At 34.6% G+C, this 22,839-nt stretch overlaps 1 protein-coding gene across 5 annotated transcripts in view; it reads right to left on the bottom strand.

Annotated features, from left to right (window-relative positions):
- Positions 1 to 21,632: 21,632 nt before the first annotated feature.
- NOVA1 (NOVA alternative splicing regulator 1) overlaps positions 21,633 to 22,839 on the bottom strand; it is a 145,615-nt gene continuing 144,408 nt past the window's right edge. For all 5 annotated transcript variants that reach the window (XM_053595367.1, XM_053595368.1, XM_053595369.1 and 2 more), the window contains one exon: positions 21,633 to 22,839. This exon is cut by the window's right edge and continues 3,509 nt beyond it. The gene's annotated coding sequence lies outside the window, so the exon portion shown is untranslated.

The following is a 22,839-nucleotide window of genomic DNA, read 5'->3' as shown; positions in this document are numbered from 1 at the left end:
AGACAGATGGGCTGTGTTCATTGCTGCTCCCACCAATATGTACAATTACTGGGACGGAACATGGTGCTAGGGTTTAATGTTTAGTTGTCAGCATCTATTTTATTTTTTTACTCTATTTCTTTTTATTATGCTGCTTGAAGAACATGAAACATTTTGTAAACAGTGTGATTTATTTTCCTGAAAGGTCATATAATCAAGTAAAAATCACAAACTGGAGTTAAAAACTGCAAACTTCACTTCCAGAGCAAATTAGTTTCTCTCTTTTGGTGACTTGGAAGAAAAGTTTGCAGTTGCCACTGAAGCTTTTGTTTGAATTATGTCCCTGTAGCATGAATTCTAAAACCTCATTCCGTTTCCTTCCCAACAGGAGAAGATTCTCACATCGTTAGTGGGAAGATGAATATATCAATTTTCTTAAACCCGGCCCCGGCCAAACTGCAACCAAAAAATAGCCGGGCGTTGTGGCGGGCGCCTGTAGTCCCAGCTACTCGGGAGGCTGAGGCAAGAGAATCGCTGAAGCCCAGGAGTTGGAGGTTGCTGTGAGCCGTGTGAGGCCACGGCACTCTACCGAGGGCCATAAAGTGAGACTCTGTCTCTACAAAAAAAAAAAAGAAAATTGGTTTAAGTGCCTTTAAATCTGTGAGTTTGTTTCTAGATTTGTCTTTTTTTTTTTTTTTAATTTCTATCCATACTTTCCTTTTATCTTCATGCTCTTGGCCTCAGAATAAAATAATTGCCTCTGTTGACATACCAATTATCTATCTGGGATAGAGTCTGTCAAATTCTTTTATTCTTTTTTTTTTAAAAACCTCAGTGTATAAACTCCAGTGAATAAGTTTAATATTTTTGTTCATTCCGTTATTTCTTCAATTGGGTAATTAATAATTTAGCATCGGCTCTGTGTTGGGTCAAGTGTTATAGCTGGAACTGTGCGTATGGACAGGCGGGTGGGTAGCCCAACAGCGGTGGGGTGGTGTGGGGCGGGCGGTTCAATGGCAGTGGCGCCCAGGTCAGTTTACGGGAGTACGTGGAGTGTAGTTGCTCTCTGGCCAGCTTACCTCGGAAGGTGTGACGTGTACTGTACACATACTTAGTGTTCTTCACCATTAAAACTTATCAATCACAATTTTCTTCTGACTTCTTAACCTATTTTTACTTCTGGCTTGTAATACTTAAAGACTCTTCCGTGAGTTTACAACTTCGTTCATATGCTTAACCCTAGAAAAATACAGCCTATGCCTCCCTCATGAGAGAATCCCAGGTCCTTGTTTCTTTAACGCCTAAAAAGAAAATACATAATATTGATTTGATTTCAGTATGAAGGTCTCATTTGATGAAACACCCTTAGCTCCCTCTGCTCTGCTATGAATGTATTCATGAGGTGTTCCTGGTAAGAAATCCCTTACGCAGAGAAAAGAGATTAAAAAAAAATTCTTAGGAATTTTTATTCTTTAGATTAGCTATAAACCTGACAGAACTGAGGCGACCCGGGGTAGGGAAAGGTACAGATTCACTCACAATCGTTGCTGCTGCTTTGTGAGGTTTTTCTTCCTGTCTGAGAGGGGCGATGCTGGCAAGGTCTCGCTCAGGGAAAAGAGGGAGTTTTCAAATGCTTGAAATACAGTGGCAAACGAACACGTCCACATAGACAACCAAGCAGATAAACGAGTTGTTCCCACAATGAGATTTGCATTTCTTTTTGGCATTCATGAAGGGACAGGAAAAAGAAAGAAAAGCCTTTATAACATGTGGTCATTTACATATATTTATAAGGAAGGGATTCCTTAATAAAATGAAAATTCAACAAATGAAAACAGATTACAAGGTAAGGCTGAGGACAGGGGGAGAAAGGTAAACAAAAAGAACAGATTACAGGAAGGAAGAGGATTAAGGAGAGTTTAGTAAGACTTAATAAATAATTTATATTCTAAATAAGATGGGAGAGATTTGAAAATTAAGATATTGAGGGAAGTAACCTGTCATAAAAGGAGTTATAATTTTAAGGGGGCAGTGAGTGATGAGTGATGTATTTCTTCATGGAAAAATGTAGATTTTAGTTTGAAAAATTTAACAACTGGGAAAGTGGTTTGAACATATGATTTTATGTGTCATTCCCGGGCAAAGAAGTGCACCCCTCCCTCCCTTCCTTCCTTCCTTTCTTCTTTCTTTCCTTTTTTCCTCCCTCCCTCCTTTCCTTCCTGTCCAAAGTAGGAAACAGATCTTGGATCCTGTGCAGTGTGCGCCTTGGATCCCAACACGGCAATATGACTGACACTGGATTACCAAGCAGTAGACGCTCTCTTGGGAAGCAAAAATCTGTCAGGAGACCTTTTAGTTTCATGCATTAGTAAAGTAAAGCCTCTGAAAAGTCTTTGGCAGGAGTTTGCATAAGCTAATGAATAAGGGAAATGAAAACATGCTTTATTAGGCTGGCAAGAAATCTATCACATTTAAAGAAATGGTACATCTGATTTCAATGCCGGGGAGCTCTGTATGACTACCCGACCCTGATCCACCCCTGTGTGCACGGGCCACCCAGGCACCTGCAGCTACTGCTCACAATGGCAGTGCCTTGAAATTCACTGAGAGGAACTTTCAGACGCAGCCCGTTCACTCTTCTGAATCTCTGGGCTCCTGCTCTTTGCCTTCTAGCAGCAGCTTCATTGCTGTCTGGCTTCCTGGGCTCTATCACTATCAGTTGGCAGAAAACATTTATCAGTCAAAACTCACGGTAAAGAGAAACAGAACATGCCGTGGAAGGCTAGCAAGACGTTACACAACATCGGATTGGCTGCTGTTGTTTCTCTCTGACCTTCTTACCACTATTATGGATCACATATTTTTAGTTCTACCTCACTTATTTCACTCATATCTCTGAAAGACGGCTAAATTATATATGATGTCTCATTTTAAGACAGCTGAAAGTCTAGGTGCCTGTTTCCCGTAACATACAAGAAAAGGACATTTTTTCTCAGTTCCATGACCCAAGTTGCATAATAAAAACTAAAATTAAGTTGAAAAAAGTTGCATGACAGGAAAAACCCCTCAAGTATGTGTCAGCCTCTTTTCTAAAGGAAAGAAAACGTGTGAACTCGGGCAAATCATATAGTCTCAATTTATCCGTTCCTTCATCAACAAAGCTATTCACTCACTAGCTGTTACTCTAGCATTGTGTTTTAAAATGTTATTTTATGAGTCTGAAATTCGGTGGATCTATGTTACTATATAATTTTTTCTAATTAAAAACTCTTTAATTAAAAAATGATATTTTGGTGACATGTATAGGGTATAAATATTAACGATACTAGAAGAATGAGCTTGAAATTTCTCATTGGTGTTGACCGAGAATCTTAACATTATATAATTAGAGCATTAAAAACCTCTTTTGAAGTCTGACTTCTGTAGAAAACCACCATCATACTGGATTTTAGGATTACTGTGCTTTAAGTAGAGGATTTGCTGTGAATATAAGTGAGTTATTACAATAAGTGGTGTAAAACAGCAAGGGACGTATCTATAGAAAATTCTCACCTTTATGGGCGGCGCCTGTGGCTCAGCGGGTAGGGTGCCGGTCCCATATGCCGGAGGTGGCGGGTTCAAACCCAGCCCCGGCCAAATTAAAAAAAAAAAAAAAGAAAATTCTCACCTTTATAAACTTAGATGAAGTGTTTAAAATACACAATGGAGTCTCATCTCTCCTATGATGGTGTAATGTCATCTTCTCACTGGGTATATCTTTACACTGCTTATGACTTTATTCATCAAATATTAATATCATACTTACCATGTTTGAGACGTGGAGACATAGCTATCATCTTTATGGAGGAATAGTGCTATAGTATAATTTTATTTGATTTTGTTGACTAAGAAACTGGGGATTGGAAATAACCCATGAAAAGAAAACTTGCTTTAAAGTGACCTCTTGATGATACTTTAGTTTCTTAACTTTGTAATAAATTCAATCTAAGGAACTTTTGAAAAATTATCAGGGTGCCAGAAAATCTACTTGGGAATAAAATTTAGAAAGCCCTTACATTTCACTGCCATGGAACATCTGTTCTTATGAAAACAGAAGAAAATATGACTGCTATTGTTCTTAAAATATGCTAAGAGCAGTCACTTAAGAAAACATGTTAGAAGGCTGTTCATTTGTGACAGCAAAACAGTTCCCTCCACTAGGAAACTTTAAAATGTAAGACTATTAACATCTTTTTCTGTGCCAGCAGAAGTGCAATACAATCAGTAACTCCCCTGGCATTTCCCTCTAAGGACAGAACTGAGTTGTGGTCAGCCACCTCTTATCCAAGATCAGTCCTTTTTCCTTTCCTATTAGGATTTATTTCTGAATTATTAGCTAATTTTGATGAAAAACCTCTTTGGAAGTTGCATCACATTGTAATGCTAATGAATTTTGAAAAATGTGTCACTTAATGACAAAATAAGTAAATAAATACTCCCCAGGGTGGCGGGGAGTAGGGCAGAAAAAGAAAGGCGATCCACTCACAAAATATTCCACAAGATATGTAGCAGAAGAGAGACTGAGTATATCACTGGAAAAGCCTGGGCCCAGGGCAGTTCAAGAAGGTGACTGTAACCATTGCATCCACATATGTTGGAAATTTGGCCTGGATTCTAGAAGCTATATGCAAACGTACCAATATGAGTAAATTCCTTAGAGTCCTGTGGCCATCACAGTTACCACAGTAACTCAGTGCTGGGAGGGGTATGCATTTACATAAGGGTTCCTTAGCAATTGTTCCAAAGGCAACAAGAAGGCACAGTTAAAAAAAAAAGAATTCCAACCCAGTTTTTCTCTAACTCCCAAATATGAATGTTCATTGCAACCAGGGCCAAATAGATGGTGGAAAGGTGTTTCTTAGTTTAGGTCTTATCTATCAATTTTTAAAACCCCGAACCTGACAGTGTTTATAGTCACAGATGTTACGAAGTAATCATATCTTCTTGGCAGTACTTTTAAGATTTACTTGTTTGAATTTCTATTCTACTGTGAATTGCTATCATCACAAAGGCCAGCTGTGGTCACCACGTGGAGACCAGGCCGATGTCCTCAGCTCTTTTCCTTGTCCCCAGGGGTCTGTTTCATAGTCTCAGGCCTTTGCTTTGGTGATTAGAGTGTCCATATGGGGAATGTGATGCAAAGCATATTTTTGGCAGCTACTAGTTTCTGGAAGAGTCCTGGGTATGCATTTTGTGCTGTTCTCACTCCATCTTCACACAGCGCCCCTGACTAGTGAGGGTGGTCTGGTTTGGACGTGTTGTGCATCACTCTACTGTTTAACCTGCTGCCTCTCCCTGTCCTCCCTGTGCTGCTTCCTCCATGAGGCCAGATCTGTTACTCAGGCCCAACGGGAGGGTTTGTCATAGGTGGTTTGGTTGTTTGACTGGGTTTTGTCTAACGACTTGCATTCTTTTCCTCTTTGGGAGATACTGTGACAGCGCAAGTCGGGGGAGTAAGAGGAGTCAGGGTAGGGCTGAGACAACACAGCTGGTCTGGCCATGTTAGTCCTACTTGACCTTCACCTCAGGTCTCCCATCCCTGTTGTTTTATAAATTTAGCTTTAACCTAAAAGTGTATAGCTGAGTAATTTAGGGTGATTGACTGAAGCGATCAACTTTCAAATTGGAATGTTGTTGTATGGGTCATGGGTTATGTCAATTATTCTTTATTATGGGTCCTGGGTCATGGCAATTACTATTAATATGGTTATTGCTTTTAACTTGTATATATAAAACTGTGATTTTGGTAATGGAAGAACAGAATAGTCCTGGAGAGGCTATTCTGACCTTTCTCCAGAATCGCCGGCCTTCTGATAAACAAAAGTCTGGTGGACCTGTCCCCGTCTCTGCATATTGGCTGACAGGGACAGGCAGCTGGACCCTCTGCACCTGTAACAGTTGTACTGAGTTTTTTTTTTTTTTTTTTGAGGCAGAGCCTCAAGCTGTCACCCTGGGTAGAGTGCTGTGACATCACAGCTCACAGCAATCTCCAACTCCTGGGCTCAAGCAATTCTCCTGCCTCCGCCTCCCAAGTTGCTGGGATTACAGGAGCCCACCACAACGCCTGGCTATTTTTTGGTTGCAGCCGTCATTGTTGTTTGGCAGGCCAGGCTGGATTCGAACCCACCAGCTCAGATGTTTGTGGCTGGCGCCTTAGCCGCTTGAGCCACAGGTGCCGAGCCTAAGCTGAGTTTTGATACAAATGTATGCTTGGAACTGAGTCTCCTCAGTGATGTCACACTTCAGCCATGACATCCTTGATTAAAGAATGTAGAAAGAGACACCTACATCAGAATGGAGTCTGGTACACAGAAAAGACAGAAAGTGTGAAGGAGGCAGATGGTGGAAAGATTTGGGAAAAAGGAAATGAAGACTAGATTGCTCAAGAAAACTCTGAGTAGGCTGAACAGTGCGGTTGCTTTTTTAATATTTTGTTTTCTGTTGTTTATCTAATGAGATTCCTTGTCATACTTCCCGAGTCAGGTATAAACAGGTAGCGTTACCTCTCCCAACATTTTGTATTCACTGCAAGGTCTTTGTTCGGAAGCTAGTGTCTTTATTTATTTTTTGGCCCTTTCTCTTGATTTAAAATTTTTGCCAGGTTCTATTTATTCAAATCTTCATCTTCATTGTGGCCAGTAGGATAAATTCCTTTGCATAAAGATAAGAATGGCCTAATGTGCCTTGTACAATAAACTTATATTTTAACTTTCAATATGTTCTTAACCCACCCAAGATTGTGTTATGTGGAAGAATTTTGACAGTGGAGAAAGAGGAGAAAATATATTTTGGGTCAGTGGGTTGTCAACTCTAATTTATACCCAAAGCTCTGCCTACTCCACATCGGAATAGGATACCTATTATTCAAGGCCCCTGCTAGCTCGCGATCTATGTTTAAGTGTTCCCAGCGTTGTGGCTGATGCTTCATACTGTTGTTGGGTTTTGGAAGTAGGGCATTACTTCCTAAAGTATAAACAATTCAAATTATTACTATCTGCTTCCATGTGTTAAAGACATCCTGCTCTGTCTAGCTTTAGAAAACAGCCACTATTCTCAATGCGTACCTGACTTTCTTGAGTATTGGGAGAAGAGTACAGCTTTGCGTCATCGTAAAGATGATTGTGAAATTATCTTAATGTAGGGTTTATATAATAATATTCATGACTTTCTTTTTTTAAATTCTGGTCTCTGAACATAAGAACACTCAATGCCGATTTTTCTTCTCAGATTCTTTTCAGTCATTTCTTTTCTGGATTTTAATGGGTTTTAATGAACATTCAAAACAGGTTCTTTTTTCATAGAAGCATTATCTTGAAATGAACTTTTCCCTAGTTAGATTCAGGGCAGTGGTGTGGATTATTGGAAGGCAACTTTGGCTGAGGCTCAGGAGGTATAATTTGCAGTCACAACTCTGCCATCTCTTTTCATGGGAGCACTACCTGACCTCCTCCCGAACTCCTTCCAGAAACCACCGGCCCCCTTTACGTGAACTCTGTCTCAGCTGCGTTCACATGTCACACTGCATCTTGGGATTATCCGCTGGGAAACCTCTATCAGGTATCATCAGAGTATTCTATAAATTCTTGGTCTCTTTTCCTATTTCCTCCAAGGTTAGGACAAAATCTGTTTATTTTCCATCTTCATAAACCTAAGGCTTATTACAGTGCTTAGCATATTGTAGGCATGTAATGTTTTTTGAATTTAAAAATGAAAATCACAGACAAAACGACCAGTCTCTGTTACACATTTCTGTCCTCATCAACCACCTCCGGCTCTCCCAACTCACAAGACACAGGGAGTGAGTGCCCAGAGGAGGTCTTGCCTTCTTCCAGCAGTCTTTCCTTACCAAAGTCACCTCTTTCCACCTCTGTCCCACGTCATAATTACTTTTCACTTTTTACTGTCTTCATACTGGATTTTTCGACTTCCCCACTGGAACCTGAGCTCTATCAGGAGCTCTCCTCGCTCTGTCTTGTTCTATTTAAGATCAGTTGCGCTCTTCAGAGAGAGAGACACACACATAGGAGGTGCTCAAGAAATGTTTGAGTGAGTAATGGGTTTCCACATGTGGCACTGGGGAGACTCTCAAATAAGTATGAGTTCCCTTTTATGGGACAAAATAGCTATAAAAAAGCAAGGCACTCTTAACATCGTTAAACCACACCTCTCCTTTCCTTAGTAACGAGAGCATATGCTAACTGAGAAAAAGATCTGATTTGCTGATTTTTTTTCTGATTTAGTTTTGTAACTATCCTTTCTTTAGGGGGATTATACATATATGAGCTTTTTAAAATGCAGCTTCTTTTATTGAAATTCCTTAGATTCTTTCTTGAGGGACTAAGGAATGCTTCTTAAATTAAGTTTTTTTTTTTTTTTTCAAAGTTGGAAGATTGCATTTAATATGAGAAAATTGCAAGAGTATGTTTCAGGAATGAAACCTATGTTCATTTTTATTTGATATGAGGATCACAACTTGACACTTTTTGACATTGGATTGTGACATGAAGGTAGTTTAGGGAATCACATTCAGGTGGGAGATTTCCTGTTTTTTAGGGTTGACATTTTGTGACTTAGAAGGTAGACACCCATATAATTTTTTCATAGTCTGATCCAAAAGGATTTTAACTACTGGGCCTTTTGTGGCCTCTGTGTTTTAAGGACATTAGAGTAAAAACTTACCATCATAGATATGCACTGATTTGATGCAGCCATCAGGTAGGTAATGTTTGACCCAGTCATTTCATGTTTATTTTCACCTCTGATCAATAAGGGTGTTGTTGAAAAATAGATGAACACGAATATCACAATTATATACACATAGGTATAAGGTGTTTGAACGCACTTATACTTAGGAACGGAACAACCAGTTGTTGACACATTATGAGGACTGTAGCCACTTTTATAGCAGGCAAAATTTTGTATTTTGCAGTATTATTTAATTTTAATATGGTCATTTTATCGGCTACTATTGCTAATAGTGAAGCAGCCTCTGGTGTCTCCTCACCGACAGAAAAAGAAACGTTAGAAAGTTTTTAACAATGGATTTGATCAGGAACCAGTTGTTCAACTACGAGCTTTTATCTACTTCAGCAGAAATAATCATTTAAGACCAAATTGGGGCAAGAAAGGGTGGAGCCAGGCCTGGGCCCATCATACTTCTTGGAATCAGCTGACATGTCCCCGACTGTGGGCTTGTTTAATGCACAAAGAGAAAAAAAATTTAAATCGATATTTAAAATAAGATTTTACAATGGGTGATACACATGCAAGTTTACCAACTTCTATGTTTTAATTTATTTCTTTGAGCCATGTGAAATAGATAATATTCGATCGTCATTTAAAACGTTATTGTGCCAACCATGGATATTTACTCATAGCTCGAAAGTCAGGCCTTCATAATTTAATCTTAGAACACAAAGAATGAAATCCAAGCACAACGTAACTTACCTTCTTGGATTCTGGATCGTTCCTGAGCGCTGCTGATCTGGGTCGCCAGCAAACAGTTTAAAGTTTTAACACATTACATATTTAAATATTATTATTGCCATTGCTGTTGGATCATGCGGCATATTCTTCAAACAAAATGAAGGGTCAGTGGCCCTCACAGGTTAGGCTTTCCCTGTTAGGTTGTCAGCATGGGTGGTGTATGAATGTTGGGTGAAATACATAGGTTCACGTTTAAAATTAGCCTTTTTTTTCTTGCTTTATAAAAAAAATAAGAGGAAAACTATTCTTGATGGATACCGTTAATAGTGTTGGAGTACATAAAGGTCAGTACCTTTTAAATTAGTTGATATTTACATTCAGAATATACATAATGTATTTTTTTGTTTTCACTTTTCGTTTGAAATTAATCAAAATAAAAGTTATATTTAAAAAAATGAAAGTGGCAAAAAGCAATTTTTTCTTAGTATTCTTTCTGTACAGCCTTCTTTAAAAACAGTTTAAAAGTAATAGCAAGGAGTATTTTAGAGGACCAAATTTATGGGCTAAATTTTGAAATAATATTCATTTTTTTGCTTAATGCATAAACGATCTAGGATGTGTTGTATATTTGAAAATAATTTCCTATTATTGAATTGAAGAGTACTTTGCTGCCTTTAAAGAAGTGTTACAAGAAATCAAATAACTGCTTGAAAGTGTTTTGAACCTTGTAGTATGAAAATATAAGTTGATATTCTTTATTCTTGGTCTCTGTATACTGCAGAACAATATTCAACTTCCTCACTGCCCACAGTATAGGGCTGCCGTTGCTCTCCATAGGCCTGGCTCATGCCCCATATTTCCCATGGGTATTTAATTTTCCCTAATGAATGTTCACATCATTTTCAGGACAGAGAAGTCAGAGAAAACTAGGCAGCAAGAAAATAACACCAGGCCACTTTTTATGTACATTTCTACACCATAGCTTTTCTCTTTTATTAATATGACAAAAGGGTTCCCTTATGTTGTATAGTAAGGAACTTGAGACATATTTGGCAAATAAAAATAAAACACTAATTGGCCCAGGAAATGTAGATTTTGGATTACATTGATACTAACAACCTCCTAAACCTTACTTGTAAAAAGATACATTTCTGATCAAAGCGTCTCTAAATTTTGTACTGAGAATTTCTGTTTTATAGATCTTGATAGAAAAGGATTTTGCATCACAAATAAAGAATTTTCTTCAAAAACATCAAAATCATTCCCTTCTCCATTTTAAATAATGGTTAAAACTTTAATAGGGTTTTAAAAAAATCTACTTTTTCCCCTTCAAAGTTAGTTCTCCAAATACATGTGTGTGTGTGTGTGTGTATACACAGTAGAACCACTGTAAGTTGACCACCCAAGGGATTATAATAAACCGGTCAACATACAGAGGTGGTCAACTTAAGGAACTAGGTCGACTGTACTGATATGTACATGTGGTGCATGTCCAGTTGATGAAAATTAGGTCAACTTAAGAACTTAAGGAGGTGGTCAATTTAGGAAGGTGGCCAACCCTGAAGGTTCTACTGTGTGTGTAAATATACATATATTTTTTTCTCACATTGTCCCCTTGGCTGGAGTGCAGTGATTAGAGTTCACTTCAACCTCAGACTGGGCTCAAGCTATTTCCTCACCTCAGCCTCTTCAGTAGCTGGGACTAAAGGTATGTGCCACCATGTTCAGCTAATATTTTAATTTTTTTGTAGAGATAGGGTCTCACTGTATTTCTAGACTGGTCTCAAACTCCTAGATTTGAAGCAATCCTCCTGTCTTGGCCTCCCAAATCACTGGAATTACAAGCACGAACCATCATGCATGGCCAGTTCTTACAAGTATATTTTACAATAATCTTATAACATGTAGTAAAGTCATAGACCGATAAAATAAGCCTTCCTTTATTTAGGATCATCACCTGTAATTTATCATTACTGTATTTATTACTGGCTGTTCAGCATTCCATATTAGTAACTCATTTTGAAACTATAGAGCTGTATTTGTTGATGATAACAAGGGTTGGTCACTATATTAAAATTCATGACATTAAGAAATACCTTTAAATTGTTTATTTTAAATAGCTCGGTTGGGTTGTAGAATATTCATTTTTATTCTATCTTCTTAATGAATTTAATTGACTATCAATAATGATCAAAGTGATTGCCACTGCTTATTATGCACCAGAAACAGTAATAAGCACAAATAAACTCCATTTCATAGTTCAACTTGGGGATGATTCATTTCCTTTTTCCCCCCATTAACTTCATTCTCATTCACTTTTTTAAATTCAGTGAAACTTTCTTACCATTTGAAAAACTGTGTATTTTGAACATTAATCACAGTATTCAATTAATGCCTTCAAGATCATAGCAAGCAAAATTTTCTGACATTACTCCTGCTAACATTTCAATTTAATGACAATGAAAAATTACTTAATTATTAAAATCCTGTTATTTTCAGTCATCAACAGTTATTAATAATGTATTAGCTTATGTTTGGATATACATTTGTCCTTTCCCCATGTTTCTAATATTTTCTTTATCCATTAGGGTTGATCTTAGAAAACATTTTAATGGCAGTAAATGTGCCTTTATTTCAGATTGCTTGTGTACACTGAACTTCATTTTCATTAACCTTTATGTAGAATTTAAATACATCCTTTACGTGAGTAACTCTTGCCCAGAATGAAAAGCAGTTTTGTGCTCTTGAGCTTCCATTTTGCATTCTTTTAAACATCTTCAGATCATGTAAGGTTTTGTTGTAATCAGATTTCTATAAATCTAGTAATACATTTCCCCCATAATAACATTAAACATATTTTAGCAGAAAAGAGCTCTGAACCTGTTTTAAAATTTTGCCTTATATATAAAACCATACAAATGATTCACTGATTGCTTCTTAATCAAATATGGGAGCCAAGTTTCAGAGCCAACTCCAGCCAAAATATTGATTGTTCAAGGTGAATGAGTATTTTGAAAATCCATTTCATTAGGTTTCAATGTCTCAGAACCAGTAGCTATCACAAACAACCCCCTACTAAATATGAATCGAAGTGCCAATTTTTCCCATAGGATTGTCCAAATCACCTTTCATTTTCTGTTTTTCTTCTTGGTGAAGACACTCTAATCACAACTTTTTAATTCTAACATGATGTATGCAACTGATCCAGAGCCACCTTTTAAATACATCAGCAATCCAACGCGGATGTGTGTTAAACTTCTCGCAATGAGTAGACAGTTGTGTCTGCCTTGTCCTTATACTTAATATTGAAATTGTGTCAATCATTCTCATGGTTTAAGGAAAGAACATTAAATTTGATATTGGTTCTGCCATTATCAAGGGGTCATCATGAAGAAAAAAATAAAGACTGTTGCTGTTATCAAAGCACTTTGAAAAATCAAGGCCCAGTTATGATCATACTGTAAAAGCGGGAATCTGCTGAATTATTTAAAACTTAAATTAGCTATGGGACCAGCAAACGCTCTGCAATGCAGTATGGCTAACGTTATATTGCAAAATGTACCCTTCGAAGACTGCCAAAATTTCCCCTCTTCTTTTTCTTATTGTATAAATTTATCTTTGATCATTTACAACATTTTAATGACAAGAATATTCATTGGCTATCCTACAGTTCTTCAATAAAGAAATACATACCTCAGAACCTTTTCATTGGTTTTCAAGAGTTCTTTCTTAAAAGTACATATTTGTTGTCTTTAAAATATTTGAATCAAATATCCTTTTTCTTTTAATAAAACGTGTGCACTAGACTTTTTAAATATAAAATTCTGTGGTGTTTTAAAAAATTGTATTAATGCTAACTACTAACAATGGCTTTACAGAAAAGTTATTTGAAATATAAAACACTAAGAATTTAAGAACAATAATTGCTGAGATATTAGATTTTATTAATGTTTATCATAGTATAACTGTCAATGAACTTCTTTTTAAAATTCTTTTATATGACAGAGCAGGGGTTTTTGGAAGGGTTTATGAAAGATTTAAATTGTATAAATATGACAAGGCAACCTGAAGAACTTCTTGCCATTTCACTGAACTTATTGTCTCAAATAAAAGCAATTAATTGCCAGATGTTCACTTAATTTTAGTAGGCCTTTTAATTAATTGTGGGTTTTTCTGTTATTACACTGTAGACTATTAGACATTTTCATTTTTTCTCATTTATTAAAATTTATGAATACTGGAAAACATATTTAAAAAGTGTTTTCCTTAAGTGTTCACAAACAACTTCTTATACCTGTAATTAGAATTTTCATTTTATCAGTTAATAAACCACTATTGAAGTAATTGCTTACCTTCATGTTATCATTTATTTCTACTCTTCAATTAATTTAGGGAATTGTCATTTGTTTTTAGTTGATATGAGTTCTGATTATTTGATACAATATGTTGTAATAACTTTATGGGATCACCCATATGGAACTAGAATAGATAAATGAGCATAACAAAATATTTACTGCCTATTTTGTGTTCATATATATCTTAGACATTTCTTTACGGGACCTAATCTTTCTACATTTAGGGCTTTATCTTAGGGTTCCTTTATGCTCAGATATTTTGTAAAGTGTATGCACAAACCTTACGAGGCCTTTGGGCAATATAGTTTATACATTTTTTTCCCCTTAATTTTTAGAGGCAACTGATCGTTTTTGAAGAATCTTTTCCCTCCATGAGGTTTAATTTAGGTCCTGAAATTTAGGTGTACATCAAACAAATTTATATCTCCTTTGATCTTATATGTTGAAGTACTGGGATCCCCATATTCTTCCCAGGATGTTTGAGCCTACGTAATATTCATTACCAGACGTCACTGAGATTCAAATTCAGATTGTCCACTTTTTCTCTGTCATCCTGGGTCTGAGGGATTTATGTTTTCTAGCTGATGTTCTTTAGTTAAAATTTCTGACAATAAACATAATTTAAGAGAAGTCATATATTTTCTTTTTCTAATTATGAAAATAAGCACCCAGCCATTTATTGCTTTTATTTTGAGATTATAGAAATCATATCTGTAACTCTTAAGTTCTTATCATGCATCGTTTTGGATAGCACTTATTATTACAGATAATTAACTTCAATCCATTTTAGGCTAGACATAATATATTTCTTGCCTAGACTCTGCCTTAGGGTAGAATAAAACTCTGAAAAATCCAATAAAATCAAATGATTTATATCTTTCTTCATTTGGAGAACAGAGTACAGGCAATTATTTTAACACACTTGAGATTAAAATAATTGTATTTTTTTCCTGCTAGAACATTCTATTGATTGATTATTATTTTAGAGAAAAGAGTAATTCTCCTACAATGATTCTAAAAAATTTGCTATCACTCTAAAGAGTAAGGCAAACAAGATACCTTATAAAGATTTTCAGTGACTGTTTACTTTTGCTTTCCCTGAGAGCTATTAAAAACAAAGATGGATATATTATTAACAGAATAATGCAAACACTATTTCCCAATTATAAAATAGTGTAAGTTGATGAAAGAATAGAAAATATATTTTCTATTATTTCTATTTTTGGACATAAAAAATATAGCAAGTTTGTGATCAAAATAATACCTTTAAAACAATTGAGATACTTTTAGAACTTAAGTGTTATGTTCTACAAAGAAAATAATCTCTGAATATGCTAAATGTGATGATAAAATTGGATAGGACAGTTAATTTGATTCCCACAACTATTTTGATAAGGAAATAAATGGGGAAAGATGAAATACATAAAGAGAACATTTAAAAACTAGGAGACTAAAAAATAAGGCTCTAAGCTATGCCACGATTAGTTCCTGTCAGATACAGAGATTGTCTACATCTTTTTCATTTTTCTGCTTCTCAGAGAAAGAAACAGGGAACAATTGATAGACAAAAAATTAGTATTGCAGAATTAAAAAAAATTTCCTTTAGGTTTTACTCATATTTTAAAACTGGTGTCTCTTAAGATGCAACATCTTAACTTTTTAGAATGTATAATCTTTTGATTTTTAAAAACACTTTAGTTATATTTTGAGAATTCTTTCTATAATTTTTATAATATCGTAAAGGATTAAATAAATAAATAAAATACACTCAAATTTCTCTTATGAATGCTTTACAATTTAGATTACCAACAGAATTTTCCTGAAACAATGTATTTAATTAGTACCCTCTATCATATAACCTCTAAAGCATTTAATTTTCCAAATGTATTCTATTCATTTAAGATTGACATGGATTATTTAGTTATGGATTATGTTTTAAAACATACACTTCTTAAATAAATTTTAAACACTTTCTGTACATGTATCAATAATATACTTTTCTTTCGTTTTTTTTTTTTGGCCAGGGCCGGGTTTGAACCCACCACTTCCGGCATATGGGGCCGGTGCCCTACTCCTTGAGCCACAGGCGCCGCCCAATATACTTTTGTTTTTCACAGGTTACTATTCACGTAAAATATTATCCAACTCCCCACCATTTGGTTTCTTCATATTGACATTCTTGCATAGTTTGAGAAAAATGCATATTTTAAAAATTAAAGACAAATTATCAAATGGCAAAACTATTCTTACTAATATCTACAACTAAATGTGAACAATTGCCCTTGGAAACAGCTTTGAAACCTGTAATGTACTGCATTTTGTGAGCACTCAAAATGAAATAAAATGAATTTTCTCTCAGGCCACACAACTCACTCACTAGACAGATGAGATTCACATTTATTTCAAGTAATTCTACATATCCCTACTATGCTATTTCAATTGCTTGAATCTGTTTACTTCCATAAAAACTTCAGTTATCATAAAGTTTATTGTTTTGTTTCTCATCTTTTTAAAGTATCTCTCAAGAGGCAACATGCACTTTGACAGGACTAGAGGTACAACTTAAATGGCTACATGCTTACTACTATCTTTTTTTTTTGGAGACAGAGTCTCACTGTCACCCTGGGTAGAGTGCCTATGATGTCATCACAGCTCACAGCAACAGCAAACTCCTGGGCTCAAGTGATCCTCCTGTCTCAGCCTCCCGAGTAGCTGAGACTAGAGGCATGCACCACTATGCAGGGCTATTTTATTTTTATTTTTTTTTGCAGTTTTTGACCGGGGCTGGGTTTGAACCCACCACCTCCAGTATATGGGGCCAGCGCCCTACTCCTTGAGCCACAGGCACTGACCAAGTTTTTCCATTTTTCTGATAGAGATGGGGTCTCACTTTTGCTCAGGCTGGTCTCCAACTACTAAGCTCAAGCAATCCTCCTGCCTCAGCCTCACAGAGTGCTGGGATTACAGCCATGAGCCACCGTACCTGGCTTATATTAGTGTATTTTGCATTATGGTAGTTATGATTCTGAAAGCTTCAGCCTATTTCAACTTTTAGAGACACAATAACTTCCATGAAAATTGCTTGCTATTTTAAAATGTTCTAATGTGCTTATTTTTATTTTTTTAAATTTCAGATTAATATGAAGATATAAATTTAGGATACATTGTTTTCACTTAAGGTAAAGTTCAAGTTGTAGTTCAGCCCTTCACCCAAGGGATGTGCTGAACACCCTCACATTGTGCACTCCAATGAAGTTTTAAAAAATTATTTTATTTATAAATTAGAAATTTTTATTCTTGGTAAAGTGAGATAAACCCTCAATTTATTAGTTTTATCTTAGTGTCTTGATACACAGTTTTACTTCATTTTCTGTAAAATAGGGATAAAATTATTATCAATGCCTTACAATACTGTGAAAATTAAATAATGAATAAAAATGCATTCTGCATACCAGAGCAGATATTAATTCACTATCATTGCATATTTGGGGGAAATTATTTGGAAAAATACTTTTCCTAACAATACTTGAGAGAAAATGTATTTACTTTTTATTTAAAAATTTTTGCAAACATTCACACCTTTTAAATATACTTAGTCAATGGCAATACAGTTTATGCTTATGAGAAGAAAAATATCATAAAACATTATAAATATAATTTTGCTTTTCCCAAACATTTGAAGCGTTATAAAAAGAAATGTGATAAGCTTAATTATACTGGTCTTGTTATTTACAATAGAAAAGTGATGACCTTATTGTTGCTGAAAATTATTTACTCTCAATTCAAAATTAGAATTAGTATATACATAGAATACATGCCCTCAAATTGAATTTTAAGACCTACTATTCATAAAAATAGGAATTTTGTATGTGGACTTTCAGTTACCAACTTTGTGTCTTAGGCTTAAAATTCGAAAATTGGTTAAAGTCCCTCCTTTATTTCACGTCATGATAGAAAGTGATGCAAATATGAATTAAAAATAATGAAAAAGTGTGTGTCATCTGTATTCGGTATAAAGAAGATACCAGGGTAGAATTACCAACATAATTTAATAGCACGTTTTTGTAGTACCATTACATTCTACATGACACTTAATTAGTTCTTCAATCAGGGTACAACTTTGGTTATCTCCACAGACCCATCAATGATAGTACTGTTTTGTAAATAATATTTAAAATACGACAAACTCACAAAATATAAACATGCACAACAGAGATAAGGTTATACCATCATCAACCTCTGTTTGCTTACACAAGGTCAAGGGCTTATAATGAAGGATCCTGGCTGGTTTAGGGCTCTTCCACTTGCTCCTGTCACTCTTTGTAAGACTGATTCTCCAGTGCTTTACCTTCCTTTACTATCAGTCTTCCTTTTTGGACCAAGCTAGGAATTTAGGATATTTAATTTTGTTCACAATGAAGAAATCTACATGAAAACTAATGTAAACAGATCAAAAGTTCATACATAGAAGTTTTTTTTTCATACTGATTAGTGGATCCATTGGTATAGAGAATTCGTTCCAGAAAATTAAAAAAATAGAAATCCATTATTATCATCAGTCTATAAAACCTTAACATATCTTTAACATCCATGGCAAAATAATTTTACAATAAATAAAAACTGATATGTAAAATAAAAAATTGATATACAAAATAAAATAAATAATGGATATACTTTTAAGCTTTTCTATTAAATGGTCTCAAAGGTAATAGGTGCTAAATAGAAAAGATTAGAAGAACACTTTTAAAAAATTAAAAAAGAGATTTTGAATGTTTACTGAAAGGAAGAAATAACTGCATTGGCAATTATTTAAAGCTTGAGATTCTAGGCATGTTATTAACACAATGGACAATAATTCAGTTAGCTATCTGCTAGGATGTATAAAAATCAGTTTTATAAATAACAAAAACAAATTTTTAAACTTTCCTTGATTTATTTAGATTAAGCCTTTGTAGTGCCTCTATAAGTAACATTTTTTTTTTTTTGGAAGTCATAAAGTCAATCTTCACAGGAAGTTCAACTTCTGAGTTTTTCCCTCTATTGGCGAAACCATAAGAAAATCTAATAATTGAAACTAGTTAATTGAGTTATTTGGCCTTCTGAATCACTTTTTATATAATCAGTACTTGTATGAATGCAGTCTTGAAAACTGCTTGTGTCTTCTATTTCCAAAAGCAAAAACAAGAACCACCACAAAAATCCACTTATAATCTTGATCCAAGATTGAAATGTTAGAGGTATTTAAAAATTCTATCTCCCAAGTAGTGAACTATGTAAATAAATGCTAACTAGACACTTGAACCCCATAAAATACATACTGTACAAGATTGACTAGAAAATGTTTTTCTTAAGACACATTGTAAAATATGATGGTTAGGTTTTGATTTAATCATTTCAAAGCAGTTTCCTTGGTTTTCCTTTGCATTATGCCAATATCTAAAAATATGATTCTTGTCTAAGCGTTCAACCCTGTAAGTCATAGTTTATTTTACAATTTCAGCATGATTTGGTCTCATTATAAGTATATAGCTTTACTCTACTCAGAGCCTTTTCAACATTTATCTCCTAATGTAGACAACATAAAATAACAAAAATAGAAAACGATCAAGTCTAACCAAGATGTTCTGTTAACCATATTAAGATAGTTTAGTCTCTAACTTTGTCTACTAAGGACTCATCTATCATCATATTTAGAAAAATGATATAGTGATAAATGTGTGGAAATTTTAAAAAATCATTATTTTTGAAATTTGGGTTTAATTAATTTAAAGAAAGAAGTGATATAATTACCCGTTATCTAAAATACTATCAAGAAACTGTTTTTGTTATGGATCAAAAGCTGTTACATTGGGTAAACCCAATAAATAACATATTTAGCAATTACTTAAAAGTTTTCCTAAGACAGATTCCCCCCAATTATTTTACTAATTAAAAAATTACAAATCCAAAGATTCCATTATAATTTGAATGCTCTTTGTAATTCAATAGGATTGGGATACTTAACAACAGATTAGTATTTCTGCTATGGCAGAAAGACAAAAAGTGAAAAAAAAAAAAGGATATACACATCAGTATTTATTCTAGTCTATGAATTGAGTACAAAGCATTTTTTATGAAATGGGGACTCTACATTAACAACAGAAATAGATCACTGTAAGTTATCCTAAAACAATTCCAATGTGCATTCAGATAAAGTCACAATTCAAGGAACGTATACATATTTTTAGATAACAATTTTAATCATAAGGTATAAATCATATTAAATAAGATTCAGACACTGTGGTTCATAAAGCTCTATATTCCTTCATTGCTGTATGTAAAGAAGCTAATTACCTGCACCAAATAATCTTCTTTTTATCAACCATTTGAACATAGCACTTCACTTTATTTGCTGGTCTGGTCTTTGACACTGAGTTAAAGTAGATGCGAACTAGTTCTCTGTTGTTTGGGGAACTGGCTAAGCTGATGCAATTTTTTGGGGGGAACGTTAGTGTTGTTTTTCATAAAATTTCTTTGATAAATTCATAAAGGTAAACATATACTTAAAGGCTAAATCCCTGATCATTTGGAAGAATGCAGACCTACCTTGATTTCCACAATAAGCCTGTATTCATTTCCATGAGACAATGTTTTCACAAAGTGTAAGGCAAAACAAGTGTTAAATTACTTAACAGAACTCATAATTTAAATAATTAAAACTAATTTGTGTTTAAAGCTATTTGCAGATTTATTAGAGAAACAAATACAAATATGCATTTCTACAGAACTGTTTTTTTTTTTCCAAAATGAGCTTAAAACTTGTTCCACAGTTTTTACTTGTTTATATATCTATGTTAACCCAAGTATTGGCTTCTGTACCACTTATAATGAGACAATTGCCTTTCCATTGCAATTATAAAAAACTATTTAAAAAAAAATTCGGCACATACACGTTAAATATTTTTTTCCTTAAAAAAATAATCTAATCAAAATATTGAATACTTTAGATTTAAACAATATTTTATTTACAAATCTGATTTGATGTACTTTATTAATTATACAAGGTAATGCTTCAATTTTCAAGAACAGTGGCTTTGTTGTTGTTTATATAGACCAGTGGAATGACATCCTATCTAGTAATATGCACTATACTTCCATTTCTTCAAAGTTAACATGACAAATTTTCTAATACTTTCATTTTCTGAAAAAAATGTTATTTCATTGGGGCACATATCTGATGAAACAAAAATAACATGCAGATTTCAAAAAAATAATCTGTTAAGGTAATATGATACTTACCCTTTATGTAAAAAGTCATCTATGAACAACAGTGCATAACAGTATTACGTATTCATGTTTATGAGAAACCAAGCAGGAGGCAAAATGAGTTCATCCTGTTTTCTAATCATGTGCAATTTCATATGGCTGTTTGCATCATTTAAATAATGTGTGTACATTAAATTTATAAGACTGTATTGCACTAAGAATTACTATGTATAGCCATGCTTGCCCTGTGTTTAATGAGTGATGAATTTCTCCCACTAACAGAGTAACTAGTCTCAAATCATGTCTGTGATGTAGAGTATTAAATTATATTTTCATATTCTTTCAAGTGCTGCCTTGGAAAGCAAAAATTCCCTTCTTAAAGAAGACTTATAGTAAAAAAAAAAAATTACTTAAGGACTCAGTGAGGAATCAGCATATGAATTAAGAATGCAATATAAGAATGGATTAAAAGAAATGCAATTATCAGTATCTTTGTTGAAATCTACTATCGCCATTAAAATTTCCAAAAGAAAGAAGGGCCTGTAACATAGGGATTTCATTCATTGTTAAAGTACTAAAATCTACCAATTTAATGCTTTCATACTGTTTATTTTTTTCCAATAAAAAAATAAATCTCATACATTAGAAGTGGTACACAAAAAACTGGGATAAAATTTATCAGATTCTTGATAGCACCATTTACACATTCTTAAAGTAAACATTAATATGCACTTTCTTAGAAAGCGATATAAATATATAATACAGGACTTGCTAACCTCTGTTAACCATCTGAATGCGATGGAGAGTAATCTATCTCTACTCTGCAGGTAGGTTTGTGCATGGTGGTGTGGCCATATTGTTGTAAAAGTTTGTTACAGATGTGATGGGAAGCTGGAAGGAGTCGAATAAGCAGAAAAAAGAGCTTAGATCTATTGTAAGCAATGAGTCGAAATGAGCCGTTACAGGTTAGAATTTATCTTTGTTTCTGATCATTCGGTGAGAAAATGACTTCCACAGAAATAGATACATTTAACTGTTTCAGGAGTGGGGTGGGTGAGGTGAAGTAGGATTGAAAGTCCTACAGGTAATAGCAATAACTGGAAGTGCAGACGAAACTGGTCTTCAGTGCAAAGAGGAAGGCAGCCGTTTAAAAAGTCTAGGTGCCATGTTGTGGTGCTGAAAGAAAAGCTCCCAGTGATAAAGGAGGTGGGGGCTGCAATGCAACTTCAAGCAGTAATTTTGTGGTGCTGAAAGGACAGCTCCCAGTGTTGAGGAAAAGATCTTGGATCTAGAATGAGGTGTCCAATCTGTATGATAAACAGCACACTGTGTCTCAGAGCGCCCATTCAATCTCAGTAAGTAAATGAAATATTGATTGAAAGTGACCCTGAAACAGAATGCATTAAAAAGACATAGAAAGCTGCAGAACTGAGGTAATTCGTATTCAGCGTGTTCACCAGCCTCCCTATAGCAAAACAAGTCTATAAATAGTTGCATTTCATAAGATGTTTGGCCCTTGTATCATTAGTTTTCTCCATTTTGGATAAGTATAGCTGAACAGCCATTGTTACGTGCCTACCTGTGGCAGTTTGAAGCCATACTACTTTTCTCGCAATAAATTAAAGCATCACATCACAAATCAATTCTACATGGTCTATAAATTTCAGAGAATAAGGTTTTAAACAGCATGAAGCTGATTTACACATAATGCATACAAACCCTTATCTGTTACCATAAATTAAAATGTAAATATCTTCAATTTATCTTCAATCTTTCATTGTAAAGTAACATATAA

Source organism: Nycticebus coucang, chromosome 6 (assembly GCF_027406575.1).
Source record: "Nycticebus coucang isolate mNycCou1 chromosome 6, mNycCou1.pri, whole genome shotgun sequence".
NCBI lineage: Eukaryota > Metazoa > Chordata > Mammalia > Primates > Lorisidae > Nycticebus > Nycticebus coucang.
The sequence above is the reverse complement of the archived record's forward strand: the minus strand, read 5'-3'. Positions and strand labels throughout refer to the sequence as shown.